Source organism: Dermacentor silvarum, chromosome 1, assembly GCF_013339745.2.
Source record: "Dermacentor silvarum isolate Dsil-2018 chromosome 1, BIME_Dsil_1.4, whole genome shotgun sequence".
Taxonomy (NCBI): Eukaryota; Metazoa; Arthropoda; class Arachnida; order Ixodida; family Ixodidae; genus Dermacentor; species Dermacentor silvarum.
Genome location: NC_051154.1, coordinates 370,806,807 through 370,824,610, shown reverse-complemented (window position 1 = coordinate 370,824,610; position 17,804 = coordinate 370,806,807).

The window sequence follows — 17,804 nt, the reverse complement described above, 5'->3', positions numbered from 1 at the left end:
ACTGTATGGCGCCTGAAGGTTATGTTGCAAGACGAGATAAAAAAAAATTCGCAAGGTAGGCTCGACACACACAATTCGGGATAGGGAGAGTTTTTTTTTAATTTATTCATTACATGGGGGAGGGGGGTTCAAGTGAGTACATTAACCTTATTACACACAATATAAATCGAAAACAAGAATACAAACAAGAAAACGCAACCGCTGGTAATATTAATCAAGTTATCCAGCCAGAATACATCAGCTAACATCGAATACGGCGCATCCGCCAAACACATCGATGGCGAGTACAGAACATTTTATAAATAACCATGAGAACACTGATAACTACATTGAAAAAATAAACACTGCATACATATCGCGTACAAAAACCGTAAATGAAACTAAGACAGTCAAATACAGATTAGCAATGTTTTTCACTTCGAAAATATAGTCCATGATGATGTAGGGCTGTTGACTTTAACAGACGGTGCCCATTCTGTCGATTTCCCTCGTACTGGTCCTCTTTAAAGTGTTTCTAAGTACAAGTAAAACAACAAAAGTGATTATTGATATGAAAAGTTGCCTTGTAAATACAGAGAACCCATTACGGTGCTTAAAAATAAGTTTTCGCAGAAGTAATGTTGTATTACCTCGCTTCACACGTTTCGAAGAAATGCACAGGCTACAACAGACACCATGCCAGAAAGCGCCGAAACATTTTGGTCCCATGATGCCCCTTAACTCTACTACACCTGGGCATACCGTGCACAGGCATTTAAAGACCGTCACAGTACCCACTACGATCGGGAATGAGCACGAATCACCATCGGCTTACGATCACCACGCTACAAATATATTCGTCTAAAAAATCAGGTATATAACGTAACATCATGAGATCCGCAAGATATCTGCTGAAAAATCAGAGAAAATCACAATGCTTCGCTTGCCACGTACACTGAGGAAAAAAAAGAAACAAGAGACACACGATGTGTGCTTCCCGTGAAAAAGTAAAATAGGTGGTTTACATGACGGTTTGTAGCTAATGTAAGACTATTTCGCGGCGAAACATTTTCGCCAGTCCTTAAAATAAGGGTACTACTCGCATAGACTGCGCCGATCAAAACGGCAAAAGCGTATTCGACGCGCGCTCGCAAACCATAGGCTACTCAGACAGCATCGGTGCAGTGCTTAGTTCGTGAGCGAACGTAGGTACGTGAGCGAGGATCAGAGAGTACTTCCTGATTTAAATGGAAAACACGGTGCGATAGTCTAAACTTTCTTGACACTTACCTCGCAAATGTAGGAGTTATCCGTTGCCTTCCAGTGATAAAGCTTTACTTGGGCTTCCCATCTCTTCCTTCGCTCTGGGTCCAGGGGAAGCGTAAACGAAGCCCTTTACGCGTCGATCCGGTGCACTTGGGAACACAACAGCCCGTCATGTCGACTCGATGCACTTTACAAGCTTGTCATTCATGCGGCTGAACACTGTCCAGCAAGCAGAAGCGTCAGTGAAGCATCCGCGCGCACTGTGTCTCGAACTAAGCACCGGCACCAAGCAATCGCAACCGCTCGCTGTGATTCAAGATGGCGTCGCAGCGAGAAAGCGGTGGCGCGGGGGCGGTCAAAGGATGGCACCACCCTGAACGGCGGCGCTGGCATCGAGGCACCCTATCCTCAGTCTTCAAGGTGGCGGTCGTCTGTGCGAGCTGCAACTGTGCTGCTTACGATGTGTTGCTGGATCGTGTGTTTTTATGTTTGCTGTAATGAAACAAGACGTAGTTAGCGTGGACAAAAGTGCCAGAAGATACCTTGTGACTCGCTGCAAACTCGCCGTATGCGTGGCGCGCCAGGTAAATGTGGACCAACGATTTTCATGCCGTGGCCTTTGTCTGGTTGTCGCGGAAAGTTGGGTGGACGTCGAAAAGAAATAATGCGTATTGTTAGTGTGCCTCAGCTCGACCAATACACCGCGACATCTATGATGGGAGTAATTTCAACGCAGCACCGGCAACTTGGAGAGCGTCGTACCATTGAAAAGGTAAGCAGTCGTGCTTGCTAACTACACGTGTGTTGTGTGTGCATAGCATGCCTTGCGAACGTAGGAAATAAAACTTCTGCGACAACAGTGAAACCTGTGCTTGTGCATGCTGCGCACTGTTTGTCAGAATTTAGTTACGCAAATTTATTGCTTTGATGCGAAATTGAATATCCTGATAAGCGTTTTCTTCCCATTGGGGGGGGGGGGGGGGAGGAGAATATGGTAGGAAATCATCGTGTTCACCTGTGCGTGCGCGTCCGCTTTTCTGCTTAGGTTGCATAATAATGACTCATCTGTCTCTTCACCGATTCTTACTGCAATTACGTTTTTTCGCTTATAAACTGTTGGACGTTGTAAATAATCTCTGCTTACCAGGTTTTCGGTTTACGAGCAGTTTGAGGAGAAAACGAAAATTTAAGCAGTCACAGCTTGCTACTAGTACAGCGTTCTTTTCAAAACAAGGGGTGTTGCCATAACTTTGACGTAACTAAACATGGCAGGGGAAAGTTGTTTAAACTAAGTCATGAAAGCAAACTCTAGTATGTAAACAAACATTTCTTGTATGTGCTGCTGCGTGCGTGTTTAAATTTTTACTTTGATGAAGGTGTCCCTATTATCAGGACATTCTTCAGTGACTAGACCTTGTGCTCCGTTGCCACCGTGCACTAGTGCAGACATGTTTTCGTGACTGTTTTTATGTGCACCTTACATGTGTTCACAGTCTTATTGTGCCAATCAATGCTATAAGTTAATACAGAACTCATTTTGCAGTGGTGAGACCGTGACCCTCTAGCAGTGTCCACATAATGGCAGGGAAATGCAGGGATCCCGCAGCCATGGCTACAGCAGCACGGCGTGTAATCTGGATGTCATGTCAGGTATCTATGAATTGTACGTGTACCAGAAAGTATGATCTCGGTATGATTTGTGTATAAGCTTATTGACATATTACTCAACTCAGCTTACTAAATAGGCTAAATATTTATGCAACTTTATTCAACTTGCTGCTTATTTGTGTTTATAATATTATGCACACATCGTGTTCTACATAAAACTAAAGCTAACATGTCCTGATGATTAGCATTTTTTTCTCACTTCAATCACTTGCTGCAAGTTCAATTTTATTTTTGATTTGCACACAGTATATTACACTTCTTATTTTCGTTTTATTGTTTTGAAACTGTTCCTTATGCTGTAGCTTTTATTTCTGTGTTTTTTCTCTGTTTATGCTACACGCATGTGCAGTTTTGTGCATGTTAGAATTGAACGGTGGTGTGCCAAATATGTCAAAGGTCTAAGTGTGCAGCGCGCTTACCTTTGCTTACCATTATTACTTTAACATTGCTATTTACAATAATTTCTGTCTGGTTCTCAGATTAACTGCCACTGGCAAATACACATATGATGAGCTTAAATTTCTTGAAATGAAATGTGAAAGTGTAGCCTTGTGACAGTTGAAGTATGGCAGCAATGTCGAAGCTAACTTGCGCCAACTATTACTACACTATGCGAACAGATACCCATCCCTGTATTTGTGCATTTTCTGAGAACCAGCCATGTCCACTAGGTGAAATTTGTAGCGTCCTTTTGAGTTTGCCGGTCAATTAATGTAACTTTTCAAAACAAAATTTACACTGTGAGAGAAGGGAGACCATTACTAATGGCTCAAAAGTCTTTTTATTTATGCGGTATGCCTCACTGATTTTACGTGTCAATTTTCTACTGTAGGTGAAAAATAGGTGACGATCGTGATCTGGCCAGCAGTCCTATTGCTGCAATGCACCGCCAAGACGGATGAGCATACTGGTCTTTTGAGTCAAATATGGTTGATATCTTAAGTACATATTTAGGCATCAGCCAGTCTGCACTATGTGCATTTGACCACATTGAAAGGAGTACAATACACTGCCTCGGACACACACTGGACAAATTTAGTGGTATCTTTAACCAAGCAAGTCTCGCTTGCCGGCTCGCCTTTCACAATTCACTTACGAACTGTCGTTCATATCCTGTCTACGTTATTTCTTTCTGGTTATATATGTGCATAGCAGTCCACAAGCGAATTGAGAAAGACACCCAGGCAAGGGAGGCTTGCTTAGTTAAAGATACCACCGAACTTGTCTTGTATCCGTCAGGGATTGTGTGGTCTATTCCTTTGATCATGTGTATATTTCGTCAGATTTACATAGGGCAGACTGGCCGGTGCCTCAACATGTGCCTAGGAGAGCACCAACATCGGTGGGACATAGTGGACATAGGCCAACATAGGCATGGCATAGTGGACTTAGAATGCATGAGAACTATGCCGGTAGCTCATGCAAATATTCTATAATGGCTGGCTCTTAAATGTCTCGGGGTTGCATTGAGTTGCCCGTACACCAGCCCTCCTATGGTTGTTTCCACGCCAAGTGATCATATAGAATATTTTCCAATTCCCGCTAGCAATCCACAGACACTGCTGCTCTTTGTCGAGTGGAAACCAATACAGCCAGAGTAGTTCACAAAATGTATACCCCACAGCGGATCGGCATTGCGTGTTTGTACAGCCAAGAGAAATTTGGGCATACTGTAGCTACTGCGACACCCAAAGGCTACACGGCCGTTCCTCAACGACTTTATGTGAACCAACATCGCATAAACTTTTCGCACAACTAACATCTCCAAATCGTTCCGCAGCAAGTGATACAGTGTGTATTCCTGTGGGTCATTGCCAAGTGTTGTTAATTTTCTGTCCTTTCACCATGCAGGGTACACGTGCACTCGCTTCAAGACGACGACCCTCCCCCTCAAAAACAGCATCTCCTCAAAGACTAGCAGGGAGACTAAATGAAAGGAAAATACCACATCCGTAACCAGACAGATACTTAGTGTTCCTTACATTTAACTTCATTCTCTCTTTAAGCAAGCGTGGTATATGCTCAATAAATGTTCTTATCAACTTTTTTTCGTTGAGAAATGTCTAATGTGAAGCATATGACGGGCCCACGTACATGTTGGATGTTGGAAAAAGTGCTGCACCTTAGCTTGATATATGTAAATCAAGCACGAAAGACACATCACAAAATGTTGCCACACGTGGTGGCTAATTTTGTTTTAGGAATTCTATGAATGCCAGCAATCTAATGTATAAACTCAGCAGAGGCTCATTAGGAAGACATGACACGGTCACACGAAAACTGCTTTGGAGCACGCATTAGGGAGACATTTCATGCTCACAAGAAAAACACTCATCAAGTATGCATCAGAACGACGGTGGCCAATATGTTTTAGAATGACATTAGGAATACATCAGAATATTTCCGAAGAAACACATCAGAGACTCATTTGGCTGTAATGTCAAAAGTCATGAGACCTTCATGTGAAACTCATCTCATATTTTCTTAAGGGAAGGCGGACATATGAACTCTTTTTTTTTCAGTCTCCTAAGTTCAGTCATTTACGACGCATTCACCCACCTTACGGAAATTGAGTACTTACAAATAGCTGTTGGATTCTCTTTATGCGATCCGCTTTGTATATTCTGCCTTAAAGGGCAAAAAAGGCAATGCCGATCTAAGCACGAAGCAATTGTGTGTATCATGTTGGTTTGCCAACCGCAGTGCTCGCTGTGTTGAGCAAAGCGCTTTCTTCGGCCCCTTGCAGGACGTAGACATAGTGATTTGAAGTCTACTAGACTTAAAATGCGTCAGAACGATGCCGGTGGCTGATGGAAATGTTTCACAACAACTCTTCGTCGAGTGAAAACCGAAACATCCAAAATAGTTAATTCACTTCACATACACACACCGCGGCTGATCATGCGCGTCGCATTTTTGCAGATCCAAGAGAAATTTCCAGATACGTAGCTAGTGCTGCGCCTAAAGGCTACACAGTGGTTGTTTGACGACCTCGTAAGAACTGACATCCCGTAAATTGCACTCAGAACTAGCTAAAACACCTCCAAATCGTTCCGCAGGGCGCGACCGGCAACACATTCAAGCCGCGCCGCGCCGGCTCGCACAAGCCAGGGAGGAGGAAAGGCTCGTCGCGCGCCCTTTCCTCCTCGCCCGATGAAAAGGTAGGCTCCGTGCGAAAGTTTAAAAATACCGGCGCTCCTATAGACGTTTTCACGAGGGCGCTTCCGACGGTCTGGCGTGGAGAGTATGTATCAGTGTTGCCTGTTCGGTCTGGACTGCGAGCTTGCCTTGCGCTTGCATTGCGGAGTGGTAGCTTTCCTTCGATGTTTCCGTTTATTTTTGTCACGAATTACTTACGCTCGTAAATAATGGCATATATACTCATGAAAAGGCTACAGGCCAGCACTGTGCAGTTTATGGGTGCACAAACAACCAGCGGAAAATAACGATTTTGGGGACTAAGTGTGTCCACAACACAGCACTCCGCGAGACCACTGCCGATGTGATATGTTCACGTTTCGCCGGTTTCCTGCATCACCTGAGGACTTGGCATTTCAGTCTAATGTGAGACAATGCACACATCAGTAAAATAACGCATTTTGGTAAACCTTTTTCGGCACATTTCCTAATAGGTTGCGAGAATTGTCAGCTCTTCGATGCAATATTTTCTCGTATGTAGTGGCAGAGGCTACATTTGTTATTCCTTCAAACACGACTTCATTCCACTGCCTAATACGGGGGCCACACGGCGCACTTGTGATCGTGATCGAGGCCGATCTGGGTCGAATTTCTTGGTCGCGATTGGCTTCTTTGCTGAATCTGCGGAAGGGAGCCAATCGCGGTCGAACATTCTGATCCAGATCGGTCTCGATCGCTATCAAAATGGCCGTGTGACACCGGTATAACACAAATTGAAGCACTCTGCGAGAGAACTAGTCGATAAATACACTTCGCAACGATCTGGAAAAATCGTGTCCTATGGAAGATGTATGCAGACCCTGTGTCCACCAAAACATTGTCTCTGCGTTCACACGCACCCTGCGCGGCCCTGCCCATAAAGTTAATAACTTCAACAGTGTGGTGCTGCATCGAGCTCACCCATCTTTGAGCGTTGTCTATGTGCTTGGGCAGCAAGAGAATGCAAAAATGAACTTGTCAACCTCATCAGCGCGGCCTAGCGTCAGTGCGAGAGTTCGGGAACCGTAATGCGCTAACTGTGCATGGCGTAGAAACGCGCTAAATGAGCCCGCGCAAGTTAGAACGTAAAAAAATGGTATTCGCATGGGTACGCGCGGACAATAGCATCATACTTTCAAGAATAACAGCAACGAAAAGAAATTATTCGCACAGTCGATCAAGTGAAATACTTACGTGCGTGCAGTGACCGCTTCGCTGACCACTAAGCGCTTATTCACTCACGGTCAGTAGTGGTTTGCAGTCATACGCATATGTATTTATTCGACAATTGTCAAGACTCGACATTATTATGAACAATGCACAGAAACTAGAGAAAGAGCAGAGATGGCCCTAACGCTGCAATATTATTGGCTTATTTTGCTTCAGAGATAGCGCACATGAACAATTATTTCCGTACGCGATATCTTCAATACAAACTTCGCGCACGATCTACGTTAAGGTTCACCGTGAGCGAAGCTTGTTCCAAATTCAGACATTCGAAAGAAAAGCCATTCCAGGTAAACAATCGTAAAAAATAGGTAAACAAATATATATTTATAACAAGTCATGTTATAATCCCTATTGGGATTGACAGTATGTATAAATAAATAACTACTAAATACTAAAAATCAGAATCTAGCACCTGGGCTGTATCAGTTGCGCTGGCATCTGTGATCACTGTCGCGCGTCGGTTCGCTGCAGGTACCACGCTGCTCGATCGCCACGCTTATGCTTTGACATTTGGTTATAAGCACATTGTACCGCACCAGATCCAATAAATTTTGCATGATTGAGCTGTTCAGTTGCATGGGAAGCGTATGGAGTAACCACCGCATATCTACCAACCACTGGCACGCGTCGTCGGGCCGCCGGCGCCTGGTTCTAAGCATTGCCCGACAGCTACGTACGCACCTGCTTTCGCTAAATGAGGCAACCCTCAACCGCGAAACCTAATGGTGATCAGATTCAATCGACGATACGGTCACATGTGTCCAGAAATAACAATGAAATATACCACTGATTAGCACGCCAGGTCTCGACGAAGCAGACGCGGCTGCCGCCGCTACCGACGACGAAACACCACATCCACTGGCTGGGCTTGCTGTTGCCATGGCACACCACACTGAGAGCTCACGCGAGCACGTGAAACATGTAACAAGTCAAGCCGCACAAGACAAGCGAAACGGAAGAAAACAATCGAAATAATGCGCGGCGAAGATCACACAACCGAAGTGCGGCCGGCCTGCTCTCTCAAGGCGCACAGTCCAAAATGGTGGCATAACATGTTCTGACGCTAGACGTCGCCCGCGTCGGCAAATGGCGCTGCTCAAACGTCTGTTTGTGAAAAGGTCTATAGACGAGAAAACAACCGCCTGAAGGCGCTGCTGCGCCTCCTGACAGCGCCCTGTTGTGTCTGGCGGGCCTTCGGGACAAGGGAGGCACGCGCCGACTCAGACGCGCCAATCTGGAGCCCCTTTCTCACGGCCGAGAATTGTCACCTGGGACTGAGGGATTAGCCGTTGGTCTCCGGGCTACCTCATGCGTCGCTAAACGGTCGCGTCGCCCCTTGGTGCTGTCCCGTGAATTACCAGCGCCGCCCGAACCACGACGACACCCGGCGCCGACTGCTACGCGCCAACGTGGCGCCCTTTCCAGACAGCCACCGCCCTACCTGGTTCCGCGAACTGACCGCTATGGAGAGGCGAATCTTGAAAGGGGCCCGTGTCTGGCAATCCCGGGGGAAAGACATCAACGTTCGGTTCCCAAGGTGTCAACCGCTGCCTGTGTTCGGGGGCGACCTAGCAAGATTGGAGGAGGAGCCCGGTGGGAAACGACGACACATCACGTGCGGGATATGGCCACCTGATCAAAGACTGTCATTGGCTAAAAGAACTAAAGTGTATTCCCTCGTCGTGTGAAAGAGGGAAACGCAAGGGATAAAACAGGGGACTTGAGTGTTGTGAGAGACGCTTGAGGCTTGACCATGTAGAGCACGCTTGGCGATGTAGAGCACGCTCGACCATGTTGAACGCTCGGAGATGTAAACGCTACAACATGCAAATATGTTAGCACGTAGACGGCTCCAATATCATGGAGCCAATCTTGTAATATACCATGTACAGTGTATATAAAACAATTTTCTAATCTCCCTGGATAACTCCTCCTCTCGGCACCTGGCACGGCACCATACATGGAACCTTCGTGGACCCACGAACCATCAACATTCGCAACAGCCCCCAATGTGGAAATTTCAAGCAGCGCGGTCGCTCCGTGGTGCAGTCTGCGCTTTGTTTACATTGTTTCGCCCGCGCTTTCCTTCGCTGCTCGTGCTCATGGCGCTCCGTTTTCGACGGCGGCAGATCGCCTGCTTGCTGAACAGCGATGCAAAGACTGCAGTGAGATTTCAAGACGGTTGCCGACGCCAACAGTTTTTTTCGTGGCGGCAACCTCAAGAAAGGGGAGCGTCTGCTTCCACACGTGTGTGGTGTTGAAAAATTGTGGGCGGTGATGTGACAGTGAAAGCCAAGTGCGTGTCGGAGGTGTCAAACAAGATTGTATACGACATCGAGTTAGAGGTACGCACCGAGTTCAGTCATTTAGTCACTTTTATTTCTCTATGGTGCAGTCACAAAGCGGTCATGCATGCTTGCAGAGATGTGCTGAGACGGTGACGATTGCGGTTGGTTTCGTTGGTCGCTGGGCGCGCACACACGGCTGCTCTCTATTTGGCTCTCAGGGAGTGGCATCAGCACTGTCGGAACAGAAAGAACACATGCATTTGGCACCAATAAGCCAACAAAATTAATTAACGATGTAAGTACTACATATGTGCATAATGCCTTATATCATGCTGTATAAATATTTAATGTATATCATGCCTTATTCAATGCTAGAGTCATGGCAACTCATTGCATTATTGAGCAAGATATCTTTTCACTGGTCATGAGAAATCACTCGTACAAACTGCTCCGCGAAATGAACCCAGGTCACGGTAACCAGCGATTACCTTGGGAACAGCAGCACGAGCGCAAGAATTAGGTATACATGCCTCACCAAAGCAAATCTAGTTTCTCGTCGGGCGAATGATCGTCGCAGCAAAAGTAAGCTCACACCGATGGCGGGCTACTACACGAAACGAAGATTCTTGGCGGGAAGAGTGAAGCAGGAAGAATGTGCAAGGTGGCAATTACTTTAAAACATGCTTGGATATTGTGAACCCAGAAAGCATGGCCAAGCAGCAAACATAACGCGCGCGTCTCGGGCAGCTGGTTTGCGATCTGCCGCTTACCGACGCATGCGATGACCGCAGCTTGCATTAAATACAGATTGCCACCGCACAAAAGACAAGTAACGTGCGGCCTCTTTTGTTGCCTGTACAACTAGGAATTTAAGGTGCAGCGTTTGGAAAAAGGATATAATTATCTTGAGCCAGTCTTTGCCGATCGCGAGTGAACGAAAGTAATCAATTAAATTCGTAGGTTTTACGGGCCAAAAGCACAATATCATTATGAGACACGCTGTAATGGAGGGTCTCAGGAATAAATTTGACCACCGGGGGTTCTTTAACGTGCACAAAAATCAATGTACATGGCAAGAACTGTATTCTTGCATTTCGCCCCCATAGAAATGCGGCCGCCGTGGCCGGGAATCGAGCTCGCGTCGTCGAGCTTACCGGCGCTACACGTATATGCATTTACCGCTAAGCTAACACGGCGGATTTCACTGTACGATTAAACTACGCGACACGTCTAAACCAACGGCCATGCGCTAAATACAGGCACATTACTATTGCGTTTTTATCGAGCGGTCGTGATATTGCACGCGAATGCGAAAGTACGTGACTTACTTGACTCGGCGCACTGCAATTATCCACGCTTGTCGTCTGTCCTCCTCGTACCACCTACCCGGAATTCTGTAGAACTTCGCGGGCGGCTTTCAACTTTTCGAGGCTGTTCTGGCAATCAACACAGCAGTATTGCGTGTCACCTTTCCTGGTAGATGAGGTCGCGCTCGCCGTCACGAAAACAACGCACGCGATCGCTCGCGCCGTAGAGAACACAGGCGCGCGCTGGCCCGGCGGCGACCTTCGACACTTCCATCCTGCCGCCAGGGGAGTGGGCGACGCTGGTGCCGCGCGGGCAAACTTTAGGTTGCCTCGTCTATGTACTAGCTGCGCCATCAAGCGCATTTTCTAAGCACTTATCTTTGATTTCTTGCGTAGTTCTTTTTCCGCGCGGCGGAGATTTTAACGGCGGTTCAAAGTGCGCGGTTCGCTTGTTTTGCTCACGAAGATGGCTGACGATCCGGCCGCCGGACCTGTGCTCTAACAACGTCCTTCTGGCGATTCTGTCGTGTCTGCAAGTGATTATTCTGTAGTTTCCAGCAGCAGTGACTCTGAGGATGATATCTGATCATGGGATTTTAGTTCGGGCGACGGAAACCCGCAAAACTAGCCCGGATCGTCGCGAGCTGTTCGGCAGTAAGTTCCGTTTTCTAGCACTTGACAGGTGACAGATTTTTTTAGGCCGCTTGAGATGTCGTAAGGATGTTGGCAATATTATATCTCTAATTTACAGTGTCTCTACAGTATATGACGGATATCTGTTGTCATCAGCCTAGCAGGGAGTGATAGCAGGGAGAACCCGGCCTCGGAATGATGCTGCGCAGTGAAGCAAAGCGGCTCACAAAAGCGATCGACGTTTTTGTGGTGTTTTTCACAGCGGAGGTGATAAATAGGATTTGCGTGAACACAAATAAGTATGCGTGGACGTAAATCCTGAAGAAGCAGTCCTATGGGGTACAAGTTGTGGGTGCTCGTTGACCCCCAGACAGGCTACACCATACAATTTTATGTGTACACGGGCAAGCGAGAGAAAGCAAGTGCAGTCAAGATTCTACTGCGTTCTACGTTCTACTACGGGCAATACGAACGGGTGCGCGGGCCCACCGGGTCGCGTCGTTAACTTCAAACATTTTTACTCGCCACTTAGCGATTACCACATTTTGGGATGCCCTTATCTCTCGCGACAGAGAAAACGCGATATGTGACCGTAGAGCACAACAGCGCAACAAGCACAGCAGGCGTGACTTCAGTGCCTCTGTGTTTCAACGCGGGGAACGCGCGTACGCGGGCGCGTCGCCTGTGGTACCTAGGCAAAGACGGTTCTCTAGGGAGCAAAAGTGCCCAGATCCGAGGTGCCGCCGTGTTTCAAGTTCTCCCGAGCGGCGGCGCCACAGTCGAGGGCCCAGCTGCCCTAGAAAATGAATTACGCGGGCGAGCCTGGTCGGGCCGGGCATGAAAATTTCGGGCACGCACCGGGTACAGGCCAGGTTTGAAATCACCGGGCTGGGCTCAGGCGGGCCGTCACATGGCACTGGCGAGTACGGGCCAGGTCCGCGACTGAAAAAACGGCCCGTGCAGTACTCTGCAGGCCGGGCATCGCCACTCATCGCCCCCTGCAATACTCTGCTCCTTCGGAACCGAGAACGTTCAGGACGAATGGGAAAGATAAATATCGCCTTCTAAATATGTACGCTCGTACTAGGTCTTATTTAAAAATTATTTCGGTAATATATGCCTGCGAGGTATCGTGTTCGTTCCGAGGCGTTTTTGAGGTTTCAACGAAGTGTGTGCAGGGCCCCTTTAACGTGCACCCAATGCATGGTACAGGAGCGTTTTGGCATTTCACCCATGGAAATGTTGCCGTCACGGCCGGGAATCAAAACCCATGACCTCGTGTGTAGCAGCGCAACGCCATAGCCGCTAAGCTACCGCGGCGGCTTTTCCGTGCCTTTGGGCGACTCACAAACCGTTTATACGTCGTGATCTACGTAGCTGCTTGTAGGATAGTGCGAGTTTAAAATTGAGGTGGCAGGGGCCACAGTAGCGGTGTGCTGCTTACGGAGCCGCCAGCCTAATGGGACAATGTACTTATTTTCTGGGCCGATCGCTTAGCGACCCGCCATGGTGGCGTAGTGGCTATGGTGTTGTGACAGTGGGGCGGCGCTGGTAAGCCCGAGGGCGCGGGATCAAATCCAGGCCGCGGCGGCAGCATTTTGATGAGAGGGGGGGGGGGGCGGAATGCAGGAACGCCCATGTACCATGCATTGGGTTCACGTTAATGAACCGTATGGGGTCGAAATTAATCCGGAGTCCTCCACTACGGCTTGCCTCATCATCGTATGGTGGTTTTGGCACGTCATCATCACCATCAGCCCATTTGTATGTCCACTGCAGGACGAAGGCCTGTCCCTGCGATCTCCAGTTACCCTTGTCTTGCGCTAGCTGATTACAATTTGTGCCGGCAAATTTCCTAACTTTATCACCCCACCTAGTTTTCTGCCATCCTCGACTGCGCTTGCCTTCTCTTGATATCCATTCTGTAACTCTAATGGTCCACCGGTTATCCATCCTATGCATTACATGGCCTGCCCAGCTCCACTTTTTTCTCGTAATGTCAATTAGAATATCGGTTATCTCCGTTTCCTCTCTGATCCACACCGCTCTCTTCCTGTCTCTTGACGTTACGCCTAACATTTTTCGTTCCATTGCTCTTTGTGCTGTCCTTAACTTGCTCTCGAACTTCTTTGTTAACTTCCAAGTTTCTGCGCATATTTTGGCACCGGTAGAATGCAATGACTGTATACTTTTCTTTTCAACCACAATGGTAAGCTTCTCCTAGTCGTGTAAAACCCTACAATTTCATTTTTTTGCAGTAGTCGAGTATGCTTCAAGACTACACTAAGGCAGAGGTGCGTTACGAGGAAATTAAAAAAAAAGATGTTGCCTATAATTTAGGCACTGACAAGTTAAACGATTACTTTGTCGGCAAGCTCTTCAAACTAGAGACTTATCATAAATGAATATTTCCCGCGCTTACTTCGAAGAGCTCTGACGACTTAACACCCATATTGCACAGGCTAAATCTGATGGTGATACAATAACCGTACGGAACGGTATACGTTCCAGACAAAGTCCGTTCCAGCGGCGGACACTCTTTCTAAGCGCCTCTGCAACACGCGGGGCGCACAGCGCTCAACAAGAATGTTGAAGCTTAAGTGTACTGTTTGAAGACCTCTAATACTACGATGGAACAATGGCCAAAGAAAAGAGAACAGAAAATGAGGTTTTGTTTAGCGCTCCTCCAGACTCAAAATATACCCCAACAAGCTCAATTTTCAACCCTTCTTCAAAAAATTGTTATTTAGACCTTTTAGGGCACAGCTTCGCCAATTGCGCAAGCGAAAGTGAACCTCCAGGTTGGAATTATCAGTTAAACTGTTATTTTCCTACCTGATGATGATGATGATTTATTGGCGTCCCCTTTGAGATGGGCCACCACAAATAGTCACCTAGCCTGCTTCATTAAATCACGTATATATGCTATATATGTTTTTCATTCTAGCATTTTTGTATACATCTTAATATTTTTTTTCTTGCTCAAAGCTTCTCTATCCACCTTGTACCGCTACCCTATGCCTGTAACAAATGCTGTTGTACGAATCTGTTCCTTGCTTTTACAGCGAAGCTGTTTAGGTGCTAGGTTCCATGAGATGGCGTCCGTGTACACCGGAAGTAGGCAACAATCTTTTGGCGTCTCGTTTTGTCGCGTCTCGTTCACTTGGTATATACCAAAATTGGCATGGAAGGGTGCGAATGTACGACTAACATGACTGATAGGCCATGACATCAATAACGTCACATGCTCGTCAGTTACGTAACAATTAACGATAATAAAATCACGTGTGGCGCATACCCGCATTGGATATGCGGGTATGAGCCAGGGACAACAAAGAAAAAGAAAGAAAGAAAGAGAGCGAGAAATAAAGAAGAAAGGAAGGAACGAAGAGAAGAAATAAATAAAGAAAGAAGGAAGGTTAGAAAGAAATCATGTGTGGCGCATACCCGCGTTGGATATGTGAGTATGAGCCGCCGAGAGCAGGAGCGGGAGAGATCTCGTCGGCGTCGCGGGCGGACTTCGCGCAGCAAACGCACTTCTTGGCCATTGCGCCAGGCGAAAACAAGACGCCGGTGTCCTTGATCTTTGATGAACATGGCGAAGACGCTCAATATACTCAATAATGATAATATGTAATTTCACTATAGCAATACTCACTACAGCAGACCCACCATAGTCACAGTTCCGCTGACTTCCATCTTCACAGTAGTGGAAGGGCTCCGAGTTTTTTTCCCACCAGTGCTCTAAACGTCTCTGGCTCATCTCGACTGCTGACCGGTTGATGCTTCCGTCCACTTGAAATCTAAGCACTTGCGGAAGGTGTACGTTACCTACGCGTCTCAATAGTTAAAACCCTTCGCATTCGATGAGGATGTATTGAGTGGTCTCCGGATCTTTGCCGCAACATACACATGCCTCATCTTGTTGCGAATATTTGCTCCAGTATGTCTTTGTCCTTAGGCAACCAGCTCGAGCCATAAATAGTAAAGCACAGCCCTTTGTGTTATACAACAGATTTTCCCTTCTAATTCATTTCTTCCCTTTCTTTCTACCTGCACCTTCGCACTCTAGATGATTATTTACGCCTCTACGCTGCTCGAGCTGCCGTCCCTGCATCATACCAGAAGGAAGTTGCTTGTCGAACAATGCTATCAACGTGCGGAAACAATGGTTAGTAGGAAGGTGCCGCTGATAAGCAATGCCAGTTTCAGTAAACTTGTTTCTGTTTACCAGCCGGTGGTAGTTTATAGCTGCAGGCTGTTATTCAAGATACCCTGAATTAGTTATGCTTGAGAAGCTCACGTTCACAGCCGTAGTAATACACTGCAAGTCTTCCTTTGCCCACCACGGAATGCCTGAGGAATTGGCGGCCGACAATGGATTACACCAATTCTCGTCGTGCCAGTTTGGACTCTTCGCTCAAGAGCACGAATTCAAGCGTATAAGAGGAAGCCGTTAGTACGCTCAGAGTACCGAACTTGTAGAGGATGCAGTAAAAATCACCGAGAGTTCATGGCAAAGGCGAAAGATTCTTAGCTGATGCTCGTGGATTATAAATCGACTCTTTTGAGGAATGGGTATAGTCATACGGAAATCAATACAAGCTGCCATCTCATCTGCCTTATTGAGAGTCTTCGAAACTTCTAAAGAGTAATGCCGCAAAAGTCAGAGGAAAGACTTCAACAAATGTCTTGAATTTCATAGCTAAAAAAAACACACACGCAACCGCCGAGCGAGCCGCGGGTGGAAAGGGGAACGAGCGGCGCGCGGACAGAAAAACAGGCGTTGCGTCGCTGACGTCACGCGGCGGCGGCGGCGGTTGTGGCGACAGTCGACTGCGAAGCCAGAGAGACGGCGATTGAGTAGGGATAGTAAATAATTTTTTTTATTTAAATAACGAATAATAATTTATTATTTTAGCCTTTAATTGATTAATCACTTTCAATGCAGGGCTTTTCATCTATTAATTGATTAATAGAAATTTTGGCGGGAACTTTTAAAAACGTTGAAACACAGTTATCTACTTCAGTAGGACTCTATTTTAATGTTTGAGTGGTGGAACCGTGTACGAAACACAAGTGTATAAACGTTTGTTAAAGGATAATCTTTACAAGTTAAAGACTTAATATAGTTGGCCACTACTGGCTTTTGAAAAGGTAAACTGCGTATGTTATGAAATGACACTTAGTGCAGAATTAAATAAGATATAGGACACTAGTGAATTCCTGTGCAGTACAGTTAAACAAGAAATAGGAAAATGGCAAAAGTGAAAGCAAATCCAACTGACTTATGCAAAAAATTGCAATATATCACACTGGGGAAAATAGAATTACTGGTTTAGGATTTTAAAGCACATGCTGATACAGAGCGAAGCAATATCAACTGGCTGGGATGTTTGGGTGAACCCGACACCTTCTTTGAATGGCCACACAACCAGCATGCGAGAATTGATGCGTGGGCGCTATAGGTTTGTTGGAATCGACATTAACTCCATCGTTATATCAAATACATGCTCCCAACTGGCGCGCATGCTCTGCCACATCTTTAGTGGACTGGGAGTGGCACGACGATAAACGACTCGGTCGCTGTAGTATGCCTTGAATTTCGTAGCCATTTCAAGCCTCCGGCTTCGAGCGGCGTGTGCGGTGTGGGGGAAGAGAGGGGAAGCACTCGGCTCGGCATCACTCGGGACTCGGAAAAACATTCGGCAGTCGCTCTACCACAGCCGCACAGTCACTGCTCGTGCGCTGTCATCCAGTACGATTACAAAATTTTCGCGCCACTTCTGTCACTCTCGGAAATGATTAATCGAACAGGTCTATGATTAAGTCGAATAAATAAAAAGTGGACATCGATCAAGATTAATCGATTAATTATTCATCGATATTACCAACGCTCGCGCGGCGCCTAGCGGATTGCGCGGTTACGCGACGGCCGAGGATGCTCGCCAAGCGAGAACCGAGGTGCGACGTGCGAAGCGGCCGGAGCAAGGCGTTCCATCGCGAGTGCTGCTTTCCCCTGCTGAGAGGAAGCAACGCAATTGTTTCCGGCTTGTGTTACACATTTGTAACACTTACTGGTGACAAGCATGCTGCACCTTTAAGTAGTGCGTTAAGTGCTCGCATGTGTCGTTGAGGAGGTCGACCTAAAGCGCCACACGTGTACTTCACACTGTGGCTCGTCATGTATTGCAAGAAGTCTCAGCCCTCCGATCGTATAACTTAATGCATTACCAAGTGTGCATTAGGATTTGGC